The sequence below is a fragment of the Larus michahellis genome, chromosome 3, assembly GCF_964199755.1.
Source record: "Larus michahellis chromosome 3, bLarMic1.1, whole genome shotgun sequence".
Lineage (NCBI taxonomy): Eukaryota > Metazoa > Chordata > Aves > Charadriiformes > Laridae > Larus > Larus michahellis.
The window spans coordinates 21,932,204-21,957,259 of record NC_133898.1 but is presented as its reverse complement, the minus strand read 5'-3'; the positions used below and the strand labels follow the sequence as shown (position 1 = coordinate 21,957,259).

Genomic DNA, 25,056 nt, shown 5'->3' with positions numbered 1-25,056 from the left:
ACTTACAGATACAAAAAGGGTGGGAGGAAGGGAAGAAACTTTTATAGAATTCTTTCCAGTTATATACTAAAGAGAATACATGCAAGCTTTAGTTCTGTACAACAGCTACATCTTAGCAGAAGCAGCACCCTGAGCCCTGCAGCAAGTGTGTTTCATCCAGCTCCAATTAAAATGCTGGGAGTTTATCACCCACTGAACTCACAGTGCTTCAGGCAAAACCTCTCACAAGGCCGCAAAATAAATCCAACGCCCAAATAATATAATGCAAAACTCCTTTATGGATCTTCTTACTGTCATGGCTACTTGTGCCCTGCCACAGTGAAAAGCTTCTGCATTTCTTCTGTGATCGGCCATCAGTCAGGTGGATGAAAGATGAAACTTATCAGCATTTTAATACATGTTATTTCTCAAATTTTGCAGAGGGTTGTGAAGAAACTGAACCTACTCACAAATTTATTCTAGATGGGATGACTTCTCCCATCACTATTGGAGTGCAGCAGTACAACCGGATTGCTTTGGTCCAAACTCCTCTGTAATGGCACAACACCACTGTTTGGCCCACAACACTGGACAAAGGGTCAAAACCAAAGCTGCAGCACACCCAAAACCATGGGCCCTCTTTGGAAACTTGCACATGAATTTCATGCAGATGCCCCGTTGCTCTAATTACAAATACATACTTGTAACCATAAGCCTGTTCTTGGAGATGCGTACATTTCAAAAAATCATGCTGCAATGCAAACTTCATTTTCTTACCCTCAGTTGTAATTTCAGTATGAAGTACACGGCCATTTTCACAAGATGTTTTCAGGGGGTGTTTCACTGTCTCTGACTAAATCCTCTGCCTAGTTGTGGTATGAACTAGTGAGGTTCCAACAGGAAAATCCAGTCCCCTTAAAAGACCAAGCGCTGTTTCCTACCTTTCACATTCCAAGCCTCTCAGATGGTTTCACTGCTCAATGCGACAGATTAAGAGCTCGTTGTTTGGAAATAAAGAGGTCATTTTATCTTAGGAATAAACCTTAGAAAATAAGTTATATTTATAGTTTCAATTGTTAACTTTTTCTAGCACTTCCTAGTAATTTTGGTATTTTCCATGTAATATTTTCCATTTTCCAGAGCATAATTTTTATACATCATAATCATAAACCGATGATTAATTGTACAGAGGGCCAAACACCATCAGTAGCTAAGCTCAACACAGGGAAGGGCAGAAAGCTCTTACACGATGCCTAGCAGTAAGTAAATACTTATCTTCACTATATTTGAAAAAAATCAAGCTCTAATGCCAGCCTCATTCCCCAGTAGGTCTCTTAATCCCATTCCTGAAACTGCACTGTGACTCTAGGAGCTATACATCTCAGATAATACCACCTCTGCAACTCTAGTAAAAGAAACCAGACCATATTAAAAAACCACTGCAAGACACACTTCCTTAACTTAGGTTTTACGACAAGTACTGAGCATGTTTCTAGCTCTGTCCTGCAGTACTGGGGCAGGTGGGATTCACCTGGCCCAAGGGTCCCCTTTTGCACAGGGAGTTTCCCTTTCAGCCCAGGCAAAGGGCAGCACCCCTGCAAGTCCTAGCAAGTACAGCTTAACCAATGAATCAGGCAACCACTGGGAAGTTTGTCTGTCCTTCCTTATTAGTTGAAGGAGGATAGCAGAGTAAGTGACAGAAGACACAGTGCTACAAAATTGAAAAAAAAAAAAATCAGCACTGAAGATGACAAAGTTAATATGAATTAAGCGAATGACCTTTCCTCAGACGTGCTATTTCCTTCATTGACCACAAGCTTTTAGCTTACAAGCCCATCTTCAGTTGTCTGATAACAGAAATACCAGACTTCGGGTACTGCAGCCTGACTTGCCATGGTTACAGCGAAGGCCCTGACAGGCAGTTTGGTGTGTTAAAAGAACAGCGCAACTCCACCTGTGGAAACAAGGCAACTGCCTGGCCATGCGCTGCAGCTGCAAGCTGAGAACTTACACCAATGGTTCACGTCATGAGTAAGTTAGAAGCAGAGCTTGTTCCTATTGTTGTTTTATGGCCACTTTGACCAATTAACGTAACGGTCATGCAGATGGCTCCTCTGTCAGCCTCTCAACCCTATCTATTTCACCCTTCCTGACCAAGCATTTTACTGTTTTGGCAGCTGTTGAAAACTACAAGGTGCTGACCGAGAGGGAGAGAGAGATGCCAGACCCTCACTAACTACCCCCATCTGCTTCCTGCAAGCAAGGCAAATGAGAAGCACCTACTACATTTTCAGGCATGGAATATTTATCACTTGATCAGTGCTATCACAAAGGCAGCCCGAAAGGTTTCCTGCCTTTAAAGTTGCAGTATAATCATCCCCAGAGCACAGTGGCAGGTGTTGAATGCCAAAGAAGTGCAAGACTGGACCCCACACTTGCATTTTGATGTATCTGCTACCTTCATAAAGCACAGACACAGCTCCTCAGGTTTTGTGTTGCACTGATACATCGGCATTTCTCCCATCTCATTGTAAGGATTCACAAGAGTTGAGTTTATCCTCAGAAGGGCTGGGGTGATATGGAGGGAGGAATTACCCCAGTTCTTTTAATAAAGTCCAGAAAAATAAGGCAAATCAAATTTGGAGTCCTTGATGAACAGATTAAACTGTACTCTAAGTCTTGCATAGCTGTTTGAGAATTCAAACCTGTCATTCACATCCACAAAGATCTCCCTGACTTTCATCTTCATTTGAACAGCTGATATGGGAGCTCTAGTGTTAGAGGAGAAGGGGAAGGCAAGCCTTGGAATATAAAATTAAAGGATTTACTGGTTTCCCAAATGGCTCAGTCGAGCTCTTTACTGCACATTCACAGTTCCAAATGAAGGCCTGTACAAAAGCAAGTTATGAACATTTTTGAGAAGCTAGCCATCAAATTAGTTAGTAAGCTCTGTACAGAATAAAAAAGAATTCAGCTCCAAAATTCAACTCTATGTCCATTTGCAGGCTTTCCTAGAGTTAAGCACTATCTGGTTTCTGGACTGGGCAGTTGCTGTTTCTCCCCATCAGAAGAGGTACCAGTCCCATCCTTTAAATTACAAACTGATTCTGGAACCCAAGTTTAAAGATTCTCAAATCTGGTATTTTGATTTGGGGATAACCGCAGCTCTGAGGCAAAACAGCAGCATTTTTCCCTTAACAAAGCTATTCCAGTTCTGTTTTAAAGAGAGGAAAGAAAGAATTATTTTAGTTAACATCTAATGACATCTGCAGGGTACAGAGACTGCTAAAGTAATTGCATTTTATTTTATTGCAGAGGCAAAGGAGAAGTAATGAAAGTAGGAAAGGTCTGTAAATATCCATCTTTCGCAAACATGTTCAGCATATGCAAGTGTTGCATTATATTGTATTAATGAAAGTGTAATGTGTGAATCAATTGAAATCATTCTGTGGTGTTTGGGCCTCATTTGCAGTGTTAGATCCACTTTAGAAGGACATCACATTTTATTTTGACAGCAAAAAGTAACCTGGAGAGGAACAAAACATTGTGAAAGGTGGTTTCATTACAGCTTATATGTTGCCCGCCACATTAGGAACTCTTTGGTCAAACACTTTATCTACACACAAATGCACAAGACACCTTACCCTTTTCAGGCTTGCTCTGCAAGGAAGGGGAAAACTACCAGTGAATAATACCACAAAAGGAATGAGACACAGAAGGTAGATGCCGTGAGCGGCCTGAGAGCCTTTAAGTAAGGCAGGACCACCTAAATCCTCGGGGAGCATCCATCCATAGGCTGGGGATTCTGGCACCGCCCTATTATCAGCACCAAGCTGCCGTGTTCAAAGTCCTTTCCCATGGTGCAGGCAGTCAACTAAGACAACTGAAGGGAAACGTGGAAGAGTGCTGCAGACATGGGTGGCAGTGTTCAAAGGGAAACTAATTCTTATTAGACAACAAGGACACTCACTGCGAGAATTAAAGGATCTGCTGTTGTTTAATACTGATGCTTCACAGCAAATTTCCCATGGCCAACAGTTTCAGTTACAGACCAGACTGCCAGATAAAAATATATCCAAAAAAAATACCTGGAAAAATAACCTGACAAGTAGACTAAGTTGTCGCAAGAAATAAATATTTTCCTTGGACTTTTTGCCTTCTACCATGGAAGGGGCTAACCTATGTACAAGAACCATTTTCTGTTCATGTGTTACACCTGATAGCGCATGTTGGAAGTTGCTGTCTTGTACTGATACCATGGAATCTGAGCCCCTTGCAGATGATAATGAATTCAAATGCAAGACCAAAACCCTCTCATAGATTAAGGGATCATTAAGATCTCCAGTTTGAAGATGAGACAACTGAGAAAAGCCAAGGTGAAGTCACTTATCCACAAGCATGCCAGGAGACTGCAAGGTAGGAACTGAGCTCGTACTTTTGAGTGCCAGGCCCATTGTTACCCCAAAGCCCTCCTTTTCCCCTCCAAACAGGAATATAGTAAAGCTGTTATACCTAATTCAGTACTCTAGAAAATTTTTCAGCGAATGCTTTTGCCACAAGCCATGAGAATTACCAGAATAGGGGAAAATTCACAGCGGCCCTGTAAATTTTGGCAGAGATCATGAGTTTGACACTTCGATCCAGAACGCTTCCAAAGAACAAGCTCACAGGTAGCAATGCACTAAGCACTTGCACAAGGCACAAGAGATTCATCTCTATTCATTTCCCAGAGCACAAAAGAAGCAATCAGAAATCACCCCAGAGCATTTTTCAGACAAGCATCTTTGAAAAGGAGTCAAGTATAGCATAGTAAAGTCAAGTATAACGCAAGTCATGCTAAACACAGAGCCACTCCAGTAACAATACACTCTCCACTGCTTTTATTTTACTGGAGTCTCACAGAATTTAGCAACAATCAAATCATTTTTAAGTTGATCAGTGAGCAAAATTTCCAAACCATTTTAATTACAAAACACACTCACCTGCAATTTGTCAAGGAGACTTGACAAAAATGGCAACTAAAAGCAGCATTACTGTGGATCCCATAATTCTGAAATCGCCCCATCCAACAAGCCATAAAATAAGACGCAGAGCAGGAGAGAGACACTTACATAAATCCATTCACAGCATAGTCCGAAGCATGACAGAAGAATGTCAGCACTTGTCGAGTTAGATATAACAGACATGAGAAACCGGCCACAGATAAAAACAGAAGTGGACAACTGAATTAATATTAACATGGAAAAAGTGTTCCGTGCCTTTTACCTTGCTGCTGTTTACGATGGTATAAAAACAGGGGGAAAGGTTACACTGGGGAAACTGGCACGGCTCTGATAGCCGGCTATGCGTACATTTGGGTTAGACCAGGATGAAGGCAAAGCAAGCTGGAGTGTGCCTTCAGATCTGCACGACCTCCAGTGCACAGCAGACCCAGGGCACAATCCAAGATGCAGAAGGACACTTCCAAATCCCTTCAAGGGGCTCAGGCCTCGCACCCTAGAAGATCTGCCACGGGCATAAAGAAAGATACCAAATGCAATGAAAATGGTTGGCTTCCTTCTGATTCAGTGAAGTACTCCAGGAAACTGGTCTGTACAATTTCCTCTGTTCTGTAATAAGTTTCTTTTTGCTAGCGATTTAACCTTTAGATGACAGTAAAAAGCTTCATAAGCCCGCATTATGTGGGCAGCTAGAGTCTTTCTCCACCCACCAAATGCTAGAGACTGATAGTCATGGTTCCTCGTCTGTCACCTACCGAAATCTTACTAATGACGATCGCTAATAAACCTCCAAAAAATCTGTAAAGCAGACAGCCTCCAACTCCACAGCTTCAGCCTGTCCAGAGCTCTCATATACAGATAGCTTTTATCTTTAGGCTTGTAATGGAAGCCTGGAGATCAGGTGCCTTGTGCTGATGCTCTGTTATGCTAGCATAAATCAGAGTAAATCAAATGAAGGCCCAGCTGCACCAGTAGCAACACTGCTTCTGCCTACCCAACCTAACACAGTTGGTTACCACCCGTGAAGCATTAAACATGCACACGTTTATCAGGTTGTTCTAGTAAGGATGTCTTTCAAAGTCTCCACTCCTCATTTTTAGGTTTTCACAAGGCTAATTCCTGATGACCCAGCCCATTTTCTAGTTTAACGTGCCAGATGACGGGATGTCAATTTTGCCTTGGTTACCCTCTGAAAATCAAATTATACCTCTGTTTCCCATACTGCGTTGATTGCTTATAACCTAGTATTTGGCACAGAGGTTGATATCTGCAGCAGGATGCCTTCCTGACTGAAGAAAGGGTTTTGTCCGTAACGCAGGCAGGATTAAAAACAGGTCTTGTAAGGAACAGCAGGAACTCTTTGCTCATCCACAGAAATGCTTGTAAGGAAATACTCAGCACTGAATAAAGAAATGAAAATAAAAGATAGTATATGGGGTTTGGTGGTTGTTTTTCAAAACCAATGTATCCATATGTGAATTATAAAATGTGTTAAGGGAATGTAAATAGAATCCAGATATAGATGCTAATCCATACACAGTACAGGATACATACTGAAGTCTTCTGCATTTCTAGATGGGAAATTTAGGTATTAAATGGCAGATGACGGTCAAGAAATGACACGTCTGCAAGTTCATTTTAGGTGAAGAATTTTGCCAGAGACAGCTCTCACATGAAGACAGGAAGCAGGCACTATGTGCTTGGCCTCTGAATTCGAAGTGATAAGACAGTGAAATGAGTTCCTTCAGCTGTATGAAAGGGCTCAAATTAATTAATGTTTCAACTTGCTTCTAATGCATGATAAGATGCATGCAGTGAGGAGTGAATCAAATGAGAAAAATGTGAAGGACTAATTAGGTTTACAATGCTGTGCTGAAGAACAGCAAGAGAAGAGATTATCTAAGCACCAGAATCATCTAAGAGAGATTTTTTTCTCTCTTATTAACAGAAAACCCGAACAGTGTGATTTGTGAAGTGGTACAAATCAGCTATATAATTCTTCTAAGTTAGCCTCTTGGCCATTAAAAATGGCTAGTCGAAACCTAAGAGAATTCAAGTTTGTTGGGAAAGAACTTACTTATCACTAGTACAGTATATCCCAAATACTGATGCTTAACCTGCTTAACTTTAGAAAGCTAAAGTGATATTGTTATCCCCATAAGCAAGATGGGGCACACACCCCAAAACAACTCACTTGGCCCAGGTTGCCCAGCAAATCATTTATCACAGCTAGTAAAACCAAAGTCGCCAGTAAAACCAAACTTGCTTTCCATGCATTACTGAATTAAGGGGGGAAGAGAAAAAAAAAAAAAAATAGAATGACAAAGGGGGGAAGAGGGAGGGGAGAGAAAGGGGTGGAAAAAAGAAAATAAAAACCAGTAAGTTTTTCGTTGTTAGAAAGATGCAGCATTTACACTTGCAGCTCCTTGGAGTTTCCTGGAAACACCCCCCAGCAGCTCCCACCTCTTGTGCTGTGTCGAAACAGCTCATGAAAGTCACTCACCCCTTGTCTCAAAGCTCACGACTAGCAGCTCACTTTCACCTTCGTCGAGCTGTCCCGCTCCCAATGCGCCACTAGCCACACTCCTCTTTTTGAAATCTTATTTTCTTTTGTTTTCTCTGGGTTTACGTGTTACGCCTTTAAACACCTCCCTGGGCACCTCTGATGCAGCCATCGGCCCCATCACGCTCCTGTTGCTTTCCACAGTATTGGGCTCTTTTGTCCTGAAAGCTGAAAAACGCGTGTGAAGCATGATCAGGCTGATGAACTGTTCAGATTTCTCTGCAATTTCTGGCAACTGGTCTGCACTCCCCAGCGTACTGGGCAAGAAAACTGCATGTTCTGCTTGTATCTCCACTCTGCAGCTATCGTGACACCAGCTCCCTTTAATCCATTAGCAAGCTTGTCAACAGCGTTGTGCAGGTGCAATTACACAGTTATAGCCAATGTACCGGTATGAAATAGAAATTGAAATTTATCAGCCTTTTCACTAGCAGCAAGAACCTCACTAAGAAATAAAATTTTACAATGCTCATTGTTAAGAGCATCACTAAAAGTGTCTCTTCCATGACCTTGAGATTTTATCACAAGACAGCAAAACAAATCTCTGAGAAAAAGTTAGGAATAAATAACACGGGGGGTCTACATGAATAATGCACATAAAACACAGATACTCCCCCTCCACTAATACCAGTTTAATCTTTAATGAATTCTTTGGTTGCAGCACAACCCCTTTTTATTATTAATAAAGGTTTATTCTTATTGCAGCGTATTCTCCAACCTCCAGACCACATCCAGGACACTATAAAGACACATAAGAGTACCCTTGACAAACATGTTCTGTGAGATGGTCCCTGTCTGCCCTGAGGTATGACTAAGGCTAAATAGATAGTGTGGAAGGACAGCATTATTTTCACATTCATTCTGAGCAATGAGGGTCTGGATTCTCCTACTTATTTCTATGGAAATTACACATGAAATTATGCGGTCACGTTGAAAGCCAGTAGCAGAAGCAGAAACAGAACCCAGAATTAATTCCCAGCTCATTTTTCTAATCTCCCTTCCCTTTACACTCATCTTTTAAGATTCAAATTATATCTATCAAAAACGTGACAAGAACATGCCACAATAACGTGCATCTTTCCGTTCATTAAAGAGAAGGGAAACAAGACACTGAATAGATTTAGTGACTTGCAAAACTTCACAAATGCAATATTTCCTTAGCCCTTCCCAAGGGACTTCTCCCAGGAGCCCTGCGGATGCTCTTCACGAAGGTTTCTGCAGGAGGTGCTCTGTGGAGCACTGCTGATTCTCCATTACTGTATGGTGGCCACTATACTCGGTCACCCCTTGCCAGCCCACAGCCACTGTTTATCAGTGCTGCTGAGGCTATGCAGCACTGAAAGATATCCCGGTACTTTGTGCTACCTTCCCTGGGGGGGTTCTCCTGGCATTCGAAATAAAACAGTATCGTTTCCCACACCTCTCACACTGCTGCACACAATTTGGGTATTTTTCTGCCTATCTTTTATGCTGGTTTTATTCTGGAATGACAAGATCAGGACTCTGCCATTCCCACGTGTCTCCTAGATCAGTTTCGCTTACACTTGAGCATTTGGTATTGCATATGCGATTGGTTTAACCTTTCTTAGGGTGCTCTGACCGCCTTGCTCTCTAGACACACTTCCTTAGGGTTGCCTTTTTCTCCCCTTATAACCTCTTCAGGATGCCAAAATTGCAAGCCCATCAGTAGCGATCCCAGCTCTCTGGGGAAGTTCACTATCCCCTTCATCCGGGAAGTGAAATACACAGAAACCCTACCTCATATGCACACAGACTTGTTTTGTTTAGGGTCAACACCCACTCGACTGCTTCAGACATTGATCCCACACCATATTGCCTCTCATCCACTTTCTGAGGAAACGAATAAAAACAACTTCATATTTAGTTCTTCATCTTGGTTTGTCTGGCCAGCTCAGTACACAGACACAGTGATTGCTTCCCCTGTTGCCTTGCTTAGGAAAAGGTCTCTGCCAGGAGCAACACCTCTACCAGCATCATGGAGACGCAAGTTTTCTGCAGGAGGTGACAGCGTGGAGACACGTTCCACAGCACAGCAGTCCCAGCCCAACAGACTGTCTCTAGCGCTGCTGGCATCTGCTGCTTGTCTCAGAAAGCTACCTGGTCTATTGACATATTTCCTAGTGGACAAGAGCATACAAAGCTCTTCCATTTTGAAACTAAATTTCTGCACAGGAGCCTCTTGATGCTGCTTCTACTCTTTGCTTTCTAGTGCGTGGTGCTCCTCCCTCTGGGTTCTTATAGGTTGCAATATCATAGAATCTTCATGGTTGGAAAGGACCTTTGAGATCATCGAGTCCAATCATAATGAGTAACATCATTTAAAGAAATGCACCCTCAAAACCACAAGAACCATGTTTCAGTCTTAAATGATGCATTAATCTAGGCAACAAAGCATATAATATAGGCTGACAATTCTCAATGCTAACTATGAGCCTAGCTTCACCAAGATATCTTCCCTTTATACGCTTTATAGCATAAAAATACTCTCTCGTGTGGGACTAATCCCAAACGGGTCATCAGAAAAAAAATCATCAAGTAGCTGACCATTTTTACTCATTTGCTGAGTAAAACACTCAAGCAACTTAACAAAATCAAAATGAGGATAGCTCAAGCCACCAAGCCCTACTGAACATTTGCACGAGTGAAGCCATTTGAAACTTGCATTGACTAGCTAAACTTCTGGCACTAAAGATAAAAATAATTTTCTCCAACTCTAAGTGCACTGGGTTACATCTGGAAAAACTGAGACCAGAATGTCCTTGAAGCAAAATGTCAGAGACCCATCATTCCAATTCCAAAACCAGTTCCCATTTCAGAGAAAAATCCCAGCGTTGCCTCCTAAATATAGATAATTATTCTCAGGAATAACTGAAAAAGCGCACTGTATGGACCGCAAAGTCAAAACAAGAAATGCTATTTCAAATTTAAGGGAGACAAGCTCATAAGACCCATTAAGAGTTTATGTAGTGTTAGCTTCGTGATTCTGCTTCAAAGTTTTTTGCTGCTTGAGACACTAAACTCTAACAACAATTATAGTCTAGATAGTAACAACATTATAAAATACAACAGCATTTCATACTGTGTTCTCCACCATTTTGTGTGGCTGAGAGTCATAGGTACCATGGTCTCGATCTCAGGACTTCTTGGGACATTGACCTGTTCTCAGCATACAACAGAGCATCCTTATAGTTTCCTTTCCTATCTCCTCGGAGAAGACTTTAAACCTCTTCCCTCATGCATGGGGTTGGCCTCAGCTGTCCCGGTTCAAGCTTCCTCTGGGCTCTTAAGCTGAGACAAGTTTTGCCTGTCAGTCCCTGACCACTCCAAAGAGTGATATACTGCACCTTACTGACACATTGCTTCAGAAAATGCACCCTATTGCCCATGATGAACAATACGGTGCATTTTCTATCTTGAAATACAGGAAAACTCCAGTTTTGGAAAAGGCAGTAATCTAATTCAGCCACTGCCCAAGAAAAACACCATACGTTACCCATCTTTTTTACTTTCAGTAGTCTTAAAATGCTGCCTGACCGCAATTCTCAAAGGATACTGCTAGAGATAAATTTCCAGAACGCATACTGGAGACAAGAAAAGCACACTGTGAAAACACATGTGTTATTTTTATTATCAGAATTGACAAAATATCATTGCTAGTTTTATAATAGCCTGTTAAAGCCATAAAAAAAACAGAATGATGGGGGACAGCTGTGTGTCAGTGCTTTGGTGTCAAGTTCACGGTATGGAATATACAAGCGAGCATGCTCCTACTCTGGTCTCAAAGCTCACTGCAGAATAACATCCTACAGAGCTATCTGTCAAGCTGCAAATACTTCATTTACAGCTACCCTGAAGAAGAGCTTTTTCTCATTCTAGTATATTGAACTTGTGTATGGGCCTGCCCATAATAAGATCAGCTAATGGCTTCTTCTAGCACCTTCTTTGAAGCAAATGCTATTGAGTTTGGGCAAACAGACAGACTCTTTACCAGGCACAATATTGGTTTTGTAAAGGCACGTAGATCTGTTCCTGAATTTTCAATGTGCTTCATAGATTAAGGACAGAAAATGCCATCTGCTAATGTGCTTCTGCGCACACAAAGGGCCACTGCGTATGCTGTTTCTGATGGTTTGAGGTTACGGCCTTTCTCTGCTGCTCAGGGAAAAAAAATGCAACGCATCTCAAAATCAGTTACATTTGGTTCTTTGTAGTTTATCCCGCAGTGCCACTGTCTGCCAGGGGGTTTCCTGCTCACCATCAGCCAGTGAAATGGTTCTCCAGTTACATATGGTGCAGTAACCTAACCAGCTGTAATGGTTTCACCAGACACTGGTATTTAGCAACGCCTGCCAACTGCTCGGCTACCTGCTGCGCTGCCAGAAGCAAGTGCTTATGCAATTCACCTCCCTTCTTCTGGGCTTCAGCTTGTCCTTTCAGTCTAGAATGTAAATGTGTGACATACAACGCTTCAGCACAGCATTGCTGTCTGCAGGCAGTCAGCCATTTGTGAGAAAGCAAGTGGACATACAGTACAGGAAGAATAACACAAGCCTTCACCTACCTGCCCGTGGCTTGAGAGACCCTGATCTTTTGCAGGAGAACTCACATCAAGTGTACATAGCAGTGGGTGAATACATCTAATAAAACAGATAGCACTGCCTTAGGATAGCCAGACAGACGTAGTGAATAGCAGCCGCAGGGACACAAGAGTGAACTCCATATCTTCCCCCCTCCCCCCCACCAAGAAGTTCAGATATTATTCCAGGCTATATTCTTATCTTAGGCCTTTTATTTCTTCATGAGAAATAAATCAAACCATCCATCCTGAACTTCTGGTCATCATAAAAAGGTAAGAGAGGAAGAAAAAGTAGAACCCGTGAATATTTCAGAAACTTAACTAGAGCAGGTGCATCTGGAAGTGGGATGGGCAGAGAGGGAAGATTATTATTTTTCTGATTAGTTGCCTATCTCCAGTGCCCACCTGAAAATCAGGCCTCTCCAAACTGTCTCATGGTGAGCATTGCAAATCACTACTTTGAAAATCTTGACCTAAAAAGCAAGTGTGTATTTTTAAATAATTAATAGCATTCTCTAAATGGAATTTTCCAGCCCCAAATGAGATGTACAGCTGAGTTCCCCTGAGAAGAGGTATTTATAATGGAAACACTGACACAACTGAAATGGTAATGTACTGAGTAGCAATAAAGCTTAGCACATCCTTAGTCATTTCATTCTTCTTATCAAATTGGACCTGGTCCCACAAAACCATCATGGCACTTTGCTTGTTTGCTCGACCTCAGTTTAAACACCTCTACAGCTTCCAAAAAAACATTGCTAGTCCAAGTGCTTTCAAAGTCTAACATTAATAAAAGCCACAACTTGGAATGTATATAAAGAGCAAGGCCTGCACCCAGCAAAAAGGGCAGTGCTTTGGTTGCCTCTGATGTAACTTTGGTAGGGGGATCTGGGAATCTCCCTCCAGAGCTATCAGCTATCACATCCTAATGACTTCAGAAGCAAGGCAAGATCCCACTCAACCTGGTCACCGGCTGCTCTGCTTTGTCTCACATATGTTGGCTCAATTGTGCATTTCCAAAAGAAGTAACACCATCATTTTGGTAAATGACCTTTATATATTTAGTGCAAAAACCTGCCTTTTGCCATATACATGCACAGATACAGATATATACATATATATACTCACATATATTGACAGTATCAAAAGCAGCGCAAAGCACCTTTTGGAAGGCTGTAAGTGGTCAGACCCACACCTGGACAGCATCGTCACATTTTCTCCAGCCCTACAAATGTCTCAGCAGGATCTGTCCTCCCTGCACGTTGGAAGATGGGTAACCTGGACCTTTACTAACTGAGGTTGCTTTTGAAGCTGGATCTCCTACCTAAATCTTATGCTATCTGGGTCAAAGCTGGACTAGAAAGTCCCTGAAAAGACACAAGATGTGCTATAAAACACATCCTACTTTTAGGACGGATCAAATAGGAGAGAATGACAAGGAACCAGGGACAAGCAAACTATAGGCAATAGTTGACCAAAGCATGTGATTACTTGATGTAAGATACAGAGATATATGTATGAGTGAAACACCTGCATCCTTGCGGGCAATGGGATGTCTTCACTGACTTCCATGAGGGCGCCTCCTCTGCATTTTGTCATGACTTAGACACATGCGAAGAGAAGTCAAGTTGAGATGGTGATAAAATTTGGAGAGAAGAGAGAAAATGTCCACAAAAAATGCCAATTTTTTAGCCAAAGATCAAAATACTCTAACCCAAACCATTAACAGCATATATACTTTCTACATTCAGGAACCAGAGGAGATTCCACCTTACATTAGCCATATTCCCTTGTTAAAACATGTCTCAGCTATCTACCAGATTCATCATCCTGCTCTCAACTACGGGCTAGGCTTTTAGGTCAGACTACCTTTCCCACAACAAACCAAAGCTCCTTTTGTTGAGGAGAACAAGCACATCCTGATAAACCCACTGATTCATTCATCACATGAGATGAAATCGTTTCAACAGACATGAATGAGGTATTTCCCCTCAGAAACTTAATGGCTTTCCACAGATATAAAATGAGGTGGCTGCAAAAGTCTGTCTAGTTATCCGTCATCCTACCCATTCTCTTCCTATTAGACTATATGCAAAAATTTCGTATTAGCTCAAATGGGAGGAGGAAGATGGCATTTCTGTATCTTAAGTATACTTTTGTTTCTTTCAGGAAAACGCTCTCCTTTTGAATGACGGTGTTCAGCATTTCAGAGCCTAAAAGCACAGACTCACCCACCCTGACAGAGACCATGAGTTAAGTTATTGACTGAAAAAAAAAAAATCACTGGTTTACAATAACACGTTTATATAATCTAATACATTGTAACAATAATTCTTTAATGTATATCACACTGGCTCCAGGCAAGAAATTCCTTGAGTGTCAGGGAAATGGTGAAAGATGAGTCAGGAAACTTCTACATCAGCATCGTCTTGAATAATAAAATGCATGTGGTAATATTTCCCAGCAGTACTCTGACACCAGTCAATAAGGGAAGAAGCAGCCCCGCATTTTTAACTTCATAACAACAGTCTTTAATATACCATTTAAATTATATTAGTGCTGCATGCCATAGATAAATAAATAAATAAACAAACAGAAGATTTTAAAAAGTGCAGCCAGGCAGCTTTTATCGTGACGTAAGGCCATGATGTTTTATTCATCTGATGAGAAGAAAGGGCAGCTTGCAGCTACGCAGGAAGAGCTGTTCCAGACATGCGGGGACGGTGAAGGACAGGACGCAGCCCAGTGAAGCTGTTAAGCAGCAGGGAGGCAGGTGGGGGAGTGGAAGGGGAAATAAGATTTTCCCCCTAGATGTTCAGGTGGCTTCACTGGATATTTATTAATCAGGGCAAGAGCTCTTTATTCCAGACAGGAGGAGAGACAGCTGCTCTGTCAAAAGCAAAATAAGGGACAGTCAGGATGGTGCAGGCTGCTGTTCCCGGTGGCAGACACGCGGTGTCTCTCAACAATGCTGTTACTCAGACCAACAGGGACCAACTGGACAGCACTGGGGCCAACTGCCCTTCCATCTTGTCAGAGCCTTTGCTTTCTGGGATGCTTCTCCAGTTACTTGTCAATGCTGGGGTGGAGGGGGATCCAAGCACAGCATAGACCTCTGTGACAGATCCTGACAGTGACACTATCTTTGCCACAACCGTCCCAAAGACCGTGGACTAGGAGAGCTGGATTTACCTTACCTGCACAAGCTGGGCAGCACTCCACAGAAAACTGCTGCTACAGGGGAGGGCATACATCCTTTCCCATGCCATTTATTTTTACAGGGCCATTTGCCCTTACTTCCTCCAGCATACAGAAGTATAGTTCCAACTGAGGGAAATTTGAGACACATTTCTCAGGCTTGTAACATCTTCCTGAATAGATGCGAGACCAGCACCCTACAGCCACTACAGGCCACTGAAGCAATGAGTGCTGTTTACTGCTCTGTGAGATGCAAGTTTGTGGGCAACCACTACATACATTCCCTGCGGGGAAAAATGCTGTTTAATAAACAGAGCATGCTGAAGTGACAGAAGGCATCATAACTTCTGTAGAGTAACATCATTTCAGAAACAACAGGCATTTCTGAAAGAAATTCAGAAAGAAATTCCTGAAAGAAGTTCAAGTCAAACTTCCCACTGAACGTGAGAGCAGCTGCTAATTCTCAGCACTTCTGAGAGGCAGGCCACACTGCAAAAGCAATTGTGAACCTTTGGAGATTCAAACACCCCAAGTCATAAGCTGAAAAATCCAGGTGATAATAATAAAAAGAAATAGGCAAGAAAATCTTGGCTGTGAAGGACTGGCAATAGAACCCAATGAGGAGCTTGCTGCTGATTACAGCATCAACTAATCTCCCTTGTGGACTAGAGGCAATAATATCCATAAGATGCAGAAAAGATAACTCTGTCTCTGTTGACCTTATGTTCCAGCTCGCTGATCCTCCATTTTGTTTACGCTAGCCGCACACAGGTATAATTGATTGTGGGGACTTCGCACCACAATTTAAAACAAAAAAAGGAAAAGAACCGGCAGAGGGTAAAAAGCAAATGATCATTCTGCCTTCAGACATCTCTACAATTCACATTCATAACCTCCCTGTCCAAGTAGCCAAAGAATAAGGTGTAACAGGAGGAGACCATGCACTTTTACAGGAGTTCTGCAAAAACATGAACTGTACTCCAATCGCTGCAGCGCCTAAGCCAGACTTCAGGGTTTCCTGTGTCAACTCAGAACCGGAGAAGAAGGAAATGGGTTGGGTCACCTACCTCATCCAGGGCTGGCAGATTCTGGCTTCACATATCACCATCAGGGAAGAGGCAGCTTACCCAGGTGCCCCAGAGGTACCGACATTGTGCACCCACCTCTCCTCTCTTCCAGGCTGAAAAGACATTGTCTTCCAAGTTACTCCTCACACAGAAGTTATTCCGTATCTTCCGTAACAATTCTATACTTGCTGCCCCTCTCTGAACCTTTTCCAGCTTTAATATATCCTTTAGAAATGAAGGGAATTGCATACGGTAATCAAAGTCTGTGTGAATCACAGATCTATACAGTGGCATAGTGACATTTTCAATTTTGCTCTCTGTTCCTTTCCCGATCATTGCAAACATTTGATTTGCCTCTTCAACTGCTGCTGAGATACAGGTATCCCCAAATGAGTGTTGTGAGAAGTTTTATTCTATGCCATTCTTAATAGAGTTCACCACGGGCAACGCTGCAGAAGAATGTTATTATTTCAAAAAAGGAACATTTCCAGGCAGATATTCTCCTACCTCTCTTTGGGTTTGAGTATAAAGAGACAATAAACATACTAATTAGAGCATTCCAAGTGTAACAAGGAAAAATACCAGATGACCCTCTGCTATCTAGCCCTGTCATAAGCTAAAACTTCGGAGGACAGAGTGGTGATGTGAATAGGCAACTTTAACTTGCATCACTAACAGAAGCCAAAGCAAAAAAGCCAAGTTTGGTGTGGCTTCATTTTGTGCACTCCACTGGTTTGCCCTGCCCTCTGCCCTCCTCCACACCCACAGGCCCCTGTTGCTTCCTCTGGACAGCAGAGCTGTGACTCGGGACACTCGGGCCCAGGCAGGGCAGAAACATGGCATGGAGGCAGCGTGGTCACAGAGGCACTCCCCAGCACGGGTAGCCAGGGTGAGCTCACTCCGACCTGTGACGCTTCAGGTCTGGCATTCAGCTTCTTGCAAACAAATTACAAAAACACCCACATTAACATTCCCAAACCCCCCGAGTGTGCTCTCCTGTGTGAGGCACTGAAGAGTACGCTATGATCTATCAGCGGCATCACAGGGAAGATTTCATATGGGTGCATGGTTGACTATAAATGTTTTTACACCACTTATGTTGCTGTCATTCCCCAAGAGTCGCAATCAGCAAGGTATGTGACAATTTCCAGACAAGACAATGCTATGCCGATGCACTTAATTTACAACCTTCCTGTCTCAGTACAGTGTGGATTTAGTTCCCTCCAGCTGGGGGATATGATAGAGCAATGATCAGCGAGTGCCAAAATTTGGCAATGCAGAGACAACCTAATAAAAGAGATAAAGAAGCAACTGACAGAAAAAAAACCAGTTATCTGCTGAAGCATTTCCCCTTAGTGCACATAGGAGCCAAAGGCAAGAGACACAGACAAGAAGCACTCTTGGGTGATTAAGTCCAGGAAGTCAGTGCTGAGAGCAGCACTGGTAGGACGATTGGAAAAATATCTCGTTTCATCAGATTTCAGCAAATTAATTAATCTTTTGCAGAAATGGACTTGTTTTGCCAAAGCAGGCATAGCTGACAGGCAATTTTCCTTCAAAAGCCTGGTTTCATAGCATTAGCCCTCCCCAAGTTTCTGACGGTCCCTATAGTCCCCACTGCTCAGGAGGCCAGGCTTCTGGAGCCTGACATTTCCAGAGCAAAGAGCCACGTAGACTGTCGCCCATTCCCAGGACACCAGAGGCTGCAGTACCAGGGAACCAGCAAGAGGCAGGCAAATGGATTGTCCCATGGCTTTCCACAACGCTGTCCGCTGCTGGTCCCATTGTGCACTCTGATCACATTTACTTCCCTCTGAAGGGAAATCAGGAGAAAAGGAAAAAAAAAATTCTTCTGTCAAAAAAAGTCTGCTTTCTGCACATGCACCTTAGTTCTGAATGGCATTAAATCTTTCTGCTTGTTTCTGGTGACAGGACCCGGGTTCTGCCCCACACTGCAGGCAAATCGCCTGTTCCCTCTGTGCGCTGTGTTCCCCATCTGCAAGGCAGGCAAGATGCATCACAGAGAGATTTACAAATTTAAGGACTGGTGCTCACAGTAGCGGAAAGGCCAATGAGTTACTATGAATATTCTACAGAGATCCTTTGTCCACCTAGCAGCTGAACATGACCAGGTTCCCAATGACCTCATCTTCATTTATGTTGGGGTCCCTTATGCAACGCAGCAAGTACAGATGGACCATAAAGAAGGAACAGATTATACTACTTGCAGTTCAGAGTCTCTTTAAACCAGCCTGAGTGACATAAAGGGGCTTTTTGTAAAGGAGAATCTGGTCCATCAGTCTTTTTAATGCCTGTAAGCAGGTGATAACAAGCTGCAGTGCACTTTACAGATGGCTGGCAGCACCTAATACAGAGTAACACCCTGTAAATAGAGCCACTACCTTGCGAAGCCGTCACATGCTCTAAACTGTCAGAGGAATAATGCTTTTAGCAGTGAACTTTAACATGGGGTTTAGGTTATGTACCAGCTCTGGGCTTTCATACAGGAAACTGTTCTTAACAAATGCAAGATCATCACTTGGCTTTAATTGCGTAGTCAGATCAGATAGCAAATATAAGGAAAATGTGTTATTTATGCTGTTTTAAAATGATATGTGGTAATCATTTTACTATAGCCCTTCAGCTTTTAACCTCTTCTGGGCATGAATATGATCACCATAAAAAGACATTATTCAGCACTAGAGAACACCAATATCGTTTTCTCTGCCTCTGTGCTCCGACTCTTGATGGGTTGTGTTTGGGATCTGATCCAGCTGAGGTCATCAGATCATGTATTTCCTTCTCCTTTTTTGTCTCACATATCTTTCAGACTAGAGCTGCATTCCTGTAATAGTCAAACTATACAAAGGGAAGTCTGAGCAAAGTACCTGGCGAAAACCCATGTACGTAAGTCCCACGCACACATACAAAGAGGTACCAACAAAGCCCTGGTGCTTCAGCAGACAGCTCTCTTCCTCCCATTCAATCTGTCCTAACTTGACAGGAGAAGGCGCTGTGGTTTCAGATTGTCCATGTATTTCACCCAGAACAGTAAAGACAATATATCCACTTGCTTTAGAAATAGTTAACTACTTCAGGTTAACTGATTATTTCAGGTTTATCTTGAGCAATAGCTCAATTTCAGTAGAAAAAGCCAAGTGTAAACATACCCAGAGAGATAAACCAGATAGATAAGATGGGGAAGAAAGGCCCATCTTGCATGGTCTCTAAAAGGATTGCTGATACCTTCAGCAAATCCCGATGCAGCTTCTTTTTGCCTCTGAGTTTTCTCCGCGTTGGTTCAGTTACAATCCTTCCTTTCACAAGGAAGGCTCCTCTGTTGCCATAGCAGAAAGTGACCTTCAAAAATCAACCATGACAACTTTTTACAGTAGCAGGACTTTTGTTTTATGAGCTTAAATTAATCAGTTAATCTTATCTACTGTGTAGACATGTTCATGCTCCAAAGCTGTTACTGTCTGCAGTGAAGTTTGTTAAGGCTCTGGGATTTAGGTTCAAAGCTCAGGAAAAGGGCATCCACAATTTGAAAAGGCCCTTGCTGATTAATCCCACTATAAATATTATTTGCTTATTAGAAGCCTTCTTCCCATGGGTTTCCACCATACCACAGAGTCATCAGTAACATTTGCTCAGAAAATCTTCTCCATGTGTGTGCACTTAAAGACCCTCCTCCTGTAATCTACGTGTTTCATTTGGCACTCTCTGGTGCATAAAGACAGAGAAAGCTCCTCTTTTACAAATAGCCACAAAATCTCAGCCAAAACAATTGAGGCTGGACTTGCATGATGTAATGGGAAGTGGTCTGCAGCTGGTCTTAAAGCCATAATGAACATTATGGTTTACATTTGATTACAGCAGTAACAACAAAGGGGTGCTGTGATTCCTGGGAAATTTCTGATGGTTGATAGAGCCCACTGGTCTGGAAAAAAAAAAAAAAAACAACGTGATCTGAGAAAATACATGGCCAAACTGGGCTTTCTTACTTTGACTAGAATAAGACTTTACTGAAAATAAAAAGCAAATTTTGAATGGATGTTCTCATTTCATCCTCATGTGAGAAACCTGGCATAAGATGAGGCTGGTATGACTAGTCCTCCTAGAAAAAAACCAAAACCTGATCTTCTTAGTGTGAAACCAGGTTGACAAATAAGACATAGCTTCCTGAATACATGAAGTAGTAATGTATAATTTTCAGAAGTTATTTTGCCATTTGAAATTCTAAATCCCATTGACTTTCAGTGAGAATCATCATCAAATTTTCATAAGCACTTATGAAAATAGTACATAAACTCCTAAGTCAAATTATTATGAGCTTAAAATGATGTACAATGATGTAAGACCGTAAAACTGAGTTCCTTTACCACTGTATGAGAATAAAGCTAAACGATCCTAAGCCATCTCAACAGCTGTGGAAAAAATTACACAAGAACCTACCATGCTAATTAACTCAACCACTTGAAATATTCTGTTCTCCTAATTGCCCTGTATAAATCTGACCATACTGGCCAGGTCTTCACAAAGAAATTAACTTAGAAATCACAATGCAGTAAGACAGATGTTCTTAAAAATCCAACCCTCTCTTTTCCAGCTCCACCTCATCATGCTGATCTATTAGCTCCATACATCATCCTGGCGCTGCTCTCCTAGTGATGGCTCATAAAGCATTTGGCAGCACCAGAAAGAACCCCCAGGGAACCTATTTTCTTTTGATATCATTATTTTTCAATGTTATAAATGAAGTCTTTAATTAAAACAGAAGAACACAGCTTGAAGAAGCATGAGAGAAGGACATGTATTAAATCTTGGTCCGTACTCTAGGTGCTTCACAGAATTGAGATGCCTCAAGCTGATGACAAAAAATGAAGATAATGAAGCGGTAGGTCACATTGTGAAATGCTTGCCCACATTTCACCATGGACAAAATCTAATACGTGCCATGTATTTGCAATTCTCATTTAAGCTACCTGTCCACTCAGTAGTAGTCGGGGCGGACCTGGGGTGTTCAACTGAACAAACCATACAAGTTGTGCAAACCACTGAAAACACCATGGGCAGCAACATCTCCCTCCGCCACAGCCAAGTCCGAACTGAGCTTTTCTGACACACCAGAGTACATCAGTGCGCAGACTGATTTTCTGGTGATCAGTTTATTAAGTTAAAAATATCTTAAACAATATTTTCAGATTAAACTGTGCTCTTGCCTTACACTAGCCCTTCATCTGTTCTGGTAAGATAGCAAATTGGGTCAAAGTATAAATATGCAATAATGAAATATAAGTTGTTGATAATATCAGTACTTTAGTTTTCAGCCCTACAAAACTGTGTTTCTAGTTCACATGCTGGAAAAAAAATAATCTTCTGAGGCAGGTGCTGTTGTAACATACTTATCTTGTTTACATCTGGGAATTAAGAGCTTTTTGGTTATCAGTATAGCAAACAGCAGTGCTTCTCAAGCCCTTAATCTTAGCATAGATCTGTTTTCTATCACTAAATTTCTCTAAATCATTACTTTCCCCAATCTGATTTACCAATGAAACTGATCTTATCAAGAGATAAAAACAAGACTGTGAGAAGACAGCTACGCTGAAAAGAAAAATACCAAACCAAAAACATATTTCAGAGCATACTCGGGAGAAAGAACATATGTACTTAGACAGACAGTTCTCCAGGGACAGGGAGGAGAAATATGCTCTGAACCAACTTGCCACATAGATGATAAAAATAAAATTGGATTTCATTGGACTCGTCGTTTCAAGCCTAGCTGGAGTTAAATCCGTTTAATCAATAGTACACACATTTTATCATGAAAAAATTAGAAAGTGTTGTTAAAGCCTGCATGCATTGCTATTCATTACAGTTCAGTTTTAAGAGATCTAGATTTAAAATCTAGAGCCCTCTTAAAAGCACTGGTCACTCTTGTCTTACTTGACAGTTTCCAGCCTTTACCTATTTTCTTAAGTCTTCTTTAACCTAAAGCTCCACTCTTTTTCTTTTTAAAATTAACCTTTTTGAAATTTTCTTAAATTTTGACTGTTTATTTTCATAAATGTGTGCCCAACTGTAGACTCTCAAATTCCTAGCTAGATGTCTAAACAAGGACAGATTTTTTTTACGGGCAAACCATTCAGCAGTTACAATTACTAGAAGAACCCACCTGCTGTCAACTCCACGTTTTAAATCTTAACCTATGGCTGGATTTCACAGAGGAGCTCATGACATACCACTAAGCTTGTGATATAACTCAGCTTTAACTAGCCATCTCCTTGTCACTTCTTAAAGTCATTTGTCTGTAATCCATGTAAATCCATTTAATTACAGAATCAGTCAAATGAATGTAACCACATATTGACGGTGTGGAATTTGAAATAGCTCTATTTCTAATCATAAGTCTATACAAACCTCAACAATCAACCTGGAAGACACAAGTATGGACATGCTGTAAATTCCTGCACGTTTGGAGAACTATAACATGCTGCCTTAAAGTGGCAGCAAAAGAAAGAGACTGTGATCACAGCATCCTTTATTGTTTGCTCCCAGAATAACAGAAGTTGGGGACGTAGTAAGTTTCACAAGCCACAGATTCACTACAAAGCTTGTCTTTTTTGGACATTTTAGTTACAGCTTGGGTTAGTGCCTTCACTAATCTCTCTGTGAAATAGCAATCCGTTATGTCCCAAGGACCCAAAAGCACCACTGTAGCCCCTTTTCTAATTTCAATTATCCATCCAAGAGTAGGTTACTATAATTCCTCATTAATGTACAATCAACAGAGTCACCACCATTTCAAACAGTGTCAGGGGCTGAGCCTGTTAAAAATATGCTCACACATTTTATCAAGAACTTTTTTATTTAAACAGAAGAGGAGTGAGCAAAGAGTCCCTCTATGTTAGCTAATCCTCCAGACTCTCATTTAAATAACTTCATTAACTTTATCTAGAAATTAGACTGGGTAGTACCAAGTCACAACACTGGCTCCAAACTAACATGAGACACTAAAAAATACATACATTATCAATAATTACCTACCTGTATTGGACTGGATCAGGCACACATCTAGATAATCTTATCTATCCAGTGCCTCTCCTTGAGAAATCTTGCATGACAGCTTCAAGCTAACCAAGCTAGAGTCTCAAAGTAAAGTAATACATAAAGAACTTCATCCATAAAGAAAGACACGCTATTTTCAGGCTAATATTAACTCCTTATTTGAAAAAGACCAAAGTTATTTAAGTGAGAGTACAGATGATTTATGGACAGGGACTAAACTACTATCAGCCTTGTAACTGGAAGCCGCCTTCTTTCTTAGACTACTTGATGTAACTAATCAAGAAAGCATCTTACTGGGCAGAGAACACAAGCATGTCCCTACCTCCTGTAGTTAAAACTCTCTTCCCCATTATCTTCAGCCTCTGGTGCTGAAAGAGCTTGGTCTTGGCACGATTACTTAATCCAGCATGATCTGCGGTACTGTGAACAGACCATCTAGATGAGGAGTGAGAGAACTACATCTCTGCAAATTAAATATGCCTGAGAAGTAGCGTATGGCAAAAGAAGCGTTCTACACGTGCCAGTATTGTGGAAAGTCGGTGTACAACACACCAATCTAAGTGTTAAGTGTGCAGCATGTATCTGAAAGACATTTTCTAGACACAAGATGCAGGAAAGATGTATTTCTATCCATCTGCATGTTGGAATAGAAGACATTTGCACCATCCCTGTTTCAGTATATGGATGGCTTCCAGCATACCAATTCTGTTTATCTGCTCCCATCTACTTGTATTCCACAGAGAATGAAAAAAAACATTATCAGATGAGACTTCCAAAAGTCATTTACAACACGAAACATTCCATAGAGGTCTAGTTAGAACATGGATCCTTCGCCATCCATGCTGCTGTGTGAATATAGATTAAGATTATATATGCAGTCAAGCCAAAATACTTACATTAAAATAACTGCATCTGATGGGCATTCACATTCAAGATCTTGGATAGGGCCAGGAAACAGAAATATCTAAGCATCTGAGTTTGGATGCAAATTTAATACTGTCCTCCAAACTTTCTCAATGTTCTGGAGTGAGAACGATCTTGTGGTTCCATTCAGGCCTAATTTGAAGCAACGATGTTTAAGTGATTGCAGATTTCATGCAAACTACTTTGTTGTCTGTCTGGACTGTATTTGTATTGCCTTAGCACACAGCAAGGTTTTGGCGAAGGATGTCCTCTTAGCTTTCTGTCTCAGTTATTGACTCTTTGGTTGCACCCTATCGAAGTAGCTAGTCCTATTCCTCCTTCCCCAAACAGCTTCCGAGGTAGCAAACACTGTGTCTATTTGCAGTTTTGTTCAACCAGGTCTATGCGATAACTTAAGGATAATAGATTGAGAGAAACATTTTTACCTGCAGTGCAGGAAGCTGCTGAGGGCAGATGGGGATGGTCAATGCTTTTTCCCTCCATCCGTAACTGCTCACTTTTGACCCTTTTCTTTCAGATAGCAATAACTTCTTGCTGCTTAGTCAGATGGCACAGGATAAACACAAGTCTCGTTCACTGGAAAATTATTTTCCATGTCATCTTTCCAGATAGCCCCAAACACTCACTCAGTTGGACGAGTACTTGAGTGAATTTCAGACA

The 25,056-nt window shown here is 41.6% G+C and overlaps 1 long non-coding RNA gene across 1 annotated transcript in view; it reads right to left on the bottom strand.

Moving 5' to 3' along the window:
* Positions 1-13,870: 13,870 nt before the first annotated feature.
* Positions 13,871-25,056, bottom strand: part of LOC141740022 (uncharacterized) — a 65,248-nt gene continuing 54,062 nt past the window's right edge. Inside the window, exons 3-4 of the long non-coding RNA XR_012585858.1 lie at positions 16,405-16,517; positions 13,871-15,028 (exon numbers count right to left, since the gene is read on the bottom strand). This is a non-coding gene — a long non-coding RNA (uncharacterized LOC141740022). The remainder of the gene's footprint in view (positions 15,029-16,404; positions 16,518-25,056) is intronic.